Source organism: Triticum aestivum, chromosome 2A, assembly GCF_018294505.1.
Source record: "Triticum aestivum cultivar Chinese Spring chromosome 2A, IWGSC CS RefSeq v2.1, whole genome shotgun sequence".
NCBI classification, from domain to species: Eukaryota; Viridiplantae; Streptophyta; class Magnoliopsida; order Poales; family Poaceae; genus Triticum; species Triticum aestivum.
Window position 1 is genome coordinate 748,371,507 of NC_057797.1, and position 5,654 is coordinate 748,377,160.

Sequence of the window (5,654 nt, forward strand, 5' to 3'; positions counted from 1 at the left end):
AAAATTAATAAGGGAAGAGAAGATTCACATATAGATATACTATCCTAGAAATCTTTTGTGATTGTGAGCCCTCATTAAAATATTATATGCCAAAATGGTTGAAGTTGGACAAGGAAGACAACTTAATGGTTTATGTTTGTTTATATTCACATAGAATTCATATTGTCATAGATCCTTTAACATGTGATGTTTGCCCCCATCTTTGCTAGCCGAAAATTCCGCACCAAGTAGAGATACTACTTGTGCATCCAAAAACCCTTAAACCCAATTTTTTCAAGTGTCCACCATACCTACCTAGGGATTAAACAAGATCCCTCAAGTAAGTTGTCATTGGTGCAAAAAGGCAATAAATATTGCTTCTAAATATGTGAGATCTTTTAGTGCAAGAGAAAATTGAGCGTTGCACGAACTTGGATGACAACGAATAAAAGCGACAGACTACATAATAAAGGTTGTCATCTTAAGGGGCAATGTAACGTGACGTTCTTTTGCACTAAGGGGTTGAGCATGCAAACAAATAAGCGCATGGCAACCTATGCTTCCCTCTGCGAAGGGCCTATCTTTTACTTTTATGCAAAGAGTCAAAATTTTCCTTTTATTCCTTTTATTTTTCTCTTTTGGCAAGCATCATGTGGTGAGGAAAGATCTAGGCACATATGTCCATTTGAATATAGATAGCATGAGTTATTATGGTTGACATCACCCTTGAGGTGAGTATGTTGGGAGGCAAAAACTATAAGCCCCTATCTTTCTATGTTTTCGGTTGAAACATTTTGCTCATGTGTACTCAGTGAGTGTTAGCAATCATAGAATACTATATGATGGTTGAGTATGTGCACTTGCTTAAAAGGCTCCGACATGTGACCCTTCCTGAAAAGATGATGAATTGTAGTTGCAAAGTTGACTAAGAACATAGTTTGTTGGTTTCTAATAGAGTTTTTGCTTTATACTTCGATCGTGTGATGAACTGTTACTTATTCATAGGAAGTATCTGATGCAAGTTCTATGATAAAAGTCTTATGTAAAATTTTGTTGTTGTTCTAATGATCAACATGATACTCCTATGTCTGGATTTTGTTTTTATCGACACATCTCACTCAAAGCATGTTGACATGTTTTTCGATTTCGGTTTTCGCTTGAGGACAAGCGAGGGCTAAGCTTGGTGGAGCTGATACGTCCATTTTGCATCATGTTTTCTTACTGTTATTTATAATGTTTTTTGGAGTAATTCTAATGCCTTTTCTCTCATAATTTGTAAGGAACACACCAAGAGGGGGAATTCCAGCAGCTGGAAATCTGGACTTGGAAAAGCTATGTCAGGCCACCTATTCTGCACAACTCCAAATGGGCTAAAACTTTATGGAGATTTTTATGGAATATATAAGAAATATTGGAGCCAATAAGTACCAGAGGGGGCCACAAGGTGGAACAACCCACCTGGGCACGCCAGGCCCCCCTGGTGCGCCCTGGTGGGTTGTGACCTCCTCGGCCCACCTCCGGTGCCCATCTTCTGGTATATAAGTGGTTTTGACCTTGAAAAAAATCACAATAATACTTTCGGGACGGAGCGCCGCTGTCTCGAGGCGGAACGGGGGCAGGAGCACTTTTGCCCTCCGGCGGAGCAATTCTGCCGGGGGAACTTCCCTCCCGGAGGGGGAAATCATAGTCATCATCATCACCAACAACTCTCCCATCTTGGGGAGGGCAATATCCATCAACATCTTCACCAGCACCATCTCATCTCAAACCCTAGTTCATCTCTTGTATTCAATCTTGTTACCGGAACTATAGATTGTTGCTAGGGGTGGCTAGTAGTGTTGATTACAACTTGTAGTTCATTACTATATGGTTTATTTGGTGGAAGATTATATGTTCAGATCCATTATGCATATTAATACCCCTCCGATCATGAGCATGTTTGCTGATTGTGAGTAGTTACTTTCGTTCTTGAGGTCACGGGATAAATCATGCTACAAGTAATCATGTGAATGTTTATTATTCATGCTAGAATTGTATTAACCGGAAACATAATACATGTGTGAATACATAGACAAACAGAGTGTCACTAGTATGCCTCTACTTGACTAGCTCGTTGATCAAAGATGGTTAAGTTTCCTAGCCATTGACATGGGTTGTCATTTGATTAACGGGAACACATCATTAGGAGAATGATGTGATTGACATGACCCATTCCGTTAGCTTAGCACACGATCGTTTAGTATGTTGCTATTGCTTTCTTCATGACTTATACAGGTTCCTATGACTATGAGATTATACAACTCCCGTTTACCGGAGGAACACTTTGTGTGCTACCAAACGCCACAACGTAACTAGGTGATTATAAAGGTGCTCTACAGGTGTCTCCGAAGGTACTTGTTGGGTTGGCGTATTTCAAGATTAGGATTTGTCACTCCGATTGTCGGAGAGGTATCTCTGGGCCCTCTTGGTAATGGACATCACTTAAAGCCTTGCAAGCATTGCAAATAATGAGTTAGTTGCGGGATGATGTATTACGTAACGAGTAAAGAGACTTGCCGGTAACGAGATTGAACTAGGTATTGAGATACCGACGATGGAATCTCGGGCAAGTAACATACCGATGACAAAGGGAACAACGTATATTGTTATGCGGTCTGACCGATAAAAATCTTCATAGAATATATAGGAGCCAATATGAGCATCCAGGTTCCACTATTGGTTATTGACCGGAGTCGTGTCTTAGTCATGTCTACATAGTTCTCGAACCCGTAGGGTCCGCACCTTAACGTTACGATGACAGTTATATTATGAGTTTATATGTTTTGATGTACCGAAGGTTGTTCGGAGTCCCGGAAGTGATCACGGACATGACGAGGAGTCTCGAAATGCCCGAGAAATGAAGATTGATATATTGGAAGCCTATGTTTGGATATCGGAAGTGTTCCGGGTAAAATCGGGATTTTACCGGAGTACCGGGAGGTTACCGGAACCCCCCGGGAATCAAATGGGCCTTAGTGAGCCTAGGTAGAAGAGAGGAGAGGAGGCAAGGGCTGGCCGCGCACCCCTCCCCCTTGCCTGAATAGGACAAGGAGAGGGGGGCGGCGCCCCCCTTCCTTCCTTCTCCTCCACTCCTTCCCCCTCAAGTCCTAATCCAACTAGGAAAGGGGGAGTAGGACTCCTCCTGGCACGCCCTCTCCCTTGGCCGGCCACACCCCCTTGCTCCTTTATATACGGTGGCAGGGGGCACCCTAGAGACACAACAATTGATCATTGATCTCTTAGCCGTGTGCGGTGCCCCCCTCCATCATAGTCCACCTTGATAATACTATAGCGGTGCTTAGGCGAAGCCCTGCGTCGGTAGAACATCAACATCGTCACCACGCCGTCGTGCTGACGAAACTCTCCCTCAACACTCGGCTGGTTCAGAGTTCGAGGGACGTCATCGGGCTGAACGTGTGCTGAACTCAGAGGTGCCGTACGTTCGGTACTTGATCGGTTGAATCATGAAGACGTACGACTACATCAACCGCGTTGTGCTAACGCTTCCGCTTTCGGTCTACGAGGGTACGTGGACAACACTCTCCCCTCTCGTTGCTATGCATCACCATGATCTTGCGTATGCGTAGGAAAATTTTGAAATTACTACGTTCCCCAATAGTGGTATCAGAGCCAGGTTTTATGCGTTGATGTTATATGCACGAGTAGAACACAAGTGAGTTGTGGGCGATATAAGTCATACTGCTTACCAGCATGTCATACTTTGGTTCGGCGGTATTGTTGGATGAAGCGGCCCGGACCGACATTACGCGTACGCTTACGCGAGACTGGTTCTACCGACGTGCTTTGCACATAGGTGGCTAGCGGGTGTCAGTTTCTCCAACTTTAGTTGAACTGAGTGTGGCTACGCCCGGTCCTTGCGAAGGTTAAAACATCACCAACTTGACAAACTATCGTTGTGGTTTTGATGCGTAGGTAAGAACGGTTCTTGGTAAGCCCGTAGCAGCCACGTAAAACTTGCAACAACAAAGTAGAGGACGTCTAACTTGATTTTGCAGGGCATGTTGTGATGTGATATGGTCAAGACATGATGCTAAATTTTATTGTATGAGATGATCATGTTTTGTAACCGAGTTATCGGCAACTGGCAGGAGCCATATGGTTGTCGCTTTATTGTATGCAATGCAATCGTCCTGTAATGCTTTACTTTATCACTAAGCGGTAGCAATAGTCGTGGAAGCATAAGATTGGCGAGACGACAACGATGCTACGATGGAGATGAAGGTGTCGCGCCGGTGACGATGGTGGTCATGACAGTGCTTCGGAGATGGAGATCATAAGCACAAGATGATGATGGCCATATCATATCACTTATATTGATTGCATGTGATGCTTATATTTTATGCATCTTATCTTGCTTTGATTGACGGTAGCATTATAAGATGATCTCTCACTAAATTTCAAGATAAAAGTGTTCTCCCTGAGTATGCACCGTTGCCAAAGTTCGTCGTGCCCAGACACCACGTGATGATCGGGTGTGATAAGCTCTACATCCATCTACAACGGGTGCAAGCCAGTTTTGCACACGCAGAATACTCAGGTTAAACTTGACGAGCCTAGCATATGTAGATATGGCCTCGGAACACCGAGACCGAAAGGTCAAGCGTGAATCATATAGTAGATATGATCAACATAGTGATGTTCACCATTGAAAGCTACTCCATTTCACGTGATGATCGGTTTTGGTTTAGTTGATTTGGATCACATGATCACTTAGAGGATTAGAGGGATGTCTTTCTAAGTGGGAGTTCTTAAGTAATATGATTAATTGAACTTAAATTTATCATGAACTTAGTACCTGATAGTATCTTGCTTGTCTATGTTTGATTGTAGATAGATGGCCCGTGCTGTTGTTCCGTTGAATTTTAATGCGTTCCTTGAGAAAACAAAGTTGAAAGATGATGGTAGCAATTACACAGACTGGGTCCATAACTTGAGGATTATCCTCATTGTTGCACAGAAGAGTTACGTCCTGGAAGCACCGCTAGGTGTACCTCCTGCGCCAGCAACTGCGGACATTGTGAATGCCTGGGAGTTGCGTGTTGATGACTACTCGATAGTTCAGTGTGCCATGCTTTACAGCTTAGAACCGGGACTTCAACGACGTTTTGAACGTCATGGAGCATATGAGATGTTCCAGGAGTTGAAGTTAATATTTCAAGCAAATTCCCGGATTGAGAGATATGAAGTCTCCAATAAGTTCTATAGTTGCAAGATGGAGGAGAATAGTTCTGTCAGTGAACATATACTCAGAATATCTGGGTACCATAATCACTTGACTCAGCTGGGAGTTAATCTTCCGGTTGATAGTGTCATTGACAGAGTTCTTCAATCACTGCCACCAAGCTACAAGAGCTTCGTGATGAACTATAATATGCCAGGGATGAATAAGACAATTCCCGAGCTCTTCGCAATGCTAAAAGCTGCGGAGCTAGAAATCAAGAAGGAGCATCAAGTGTTGATGGTCAACAAGACCACTAGTTTCAAGAAAAAGGGCAAAGGGCAGAAGAAGGGGAACTTCAAGAAGAACAGCAAGCAAGTTGCTGCTCAGGAAAAGAAACCCAAGTCTGGACCTAAGCCTGAAACTGAGTGCTTCTACTGCAAGCAGACTGGTCACT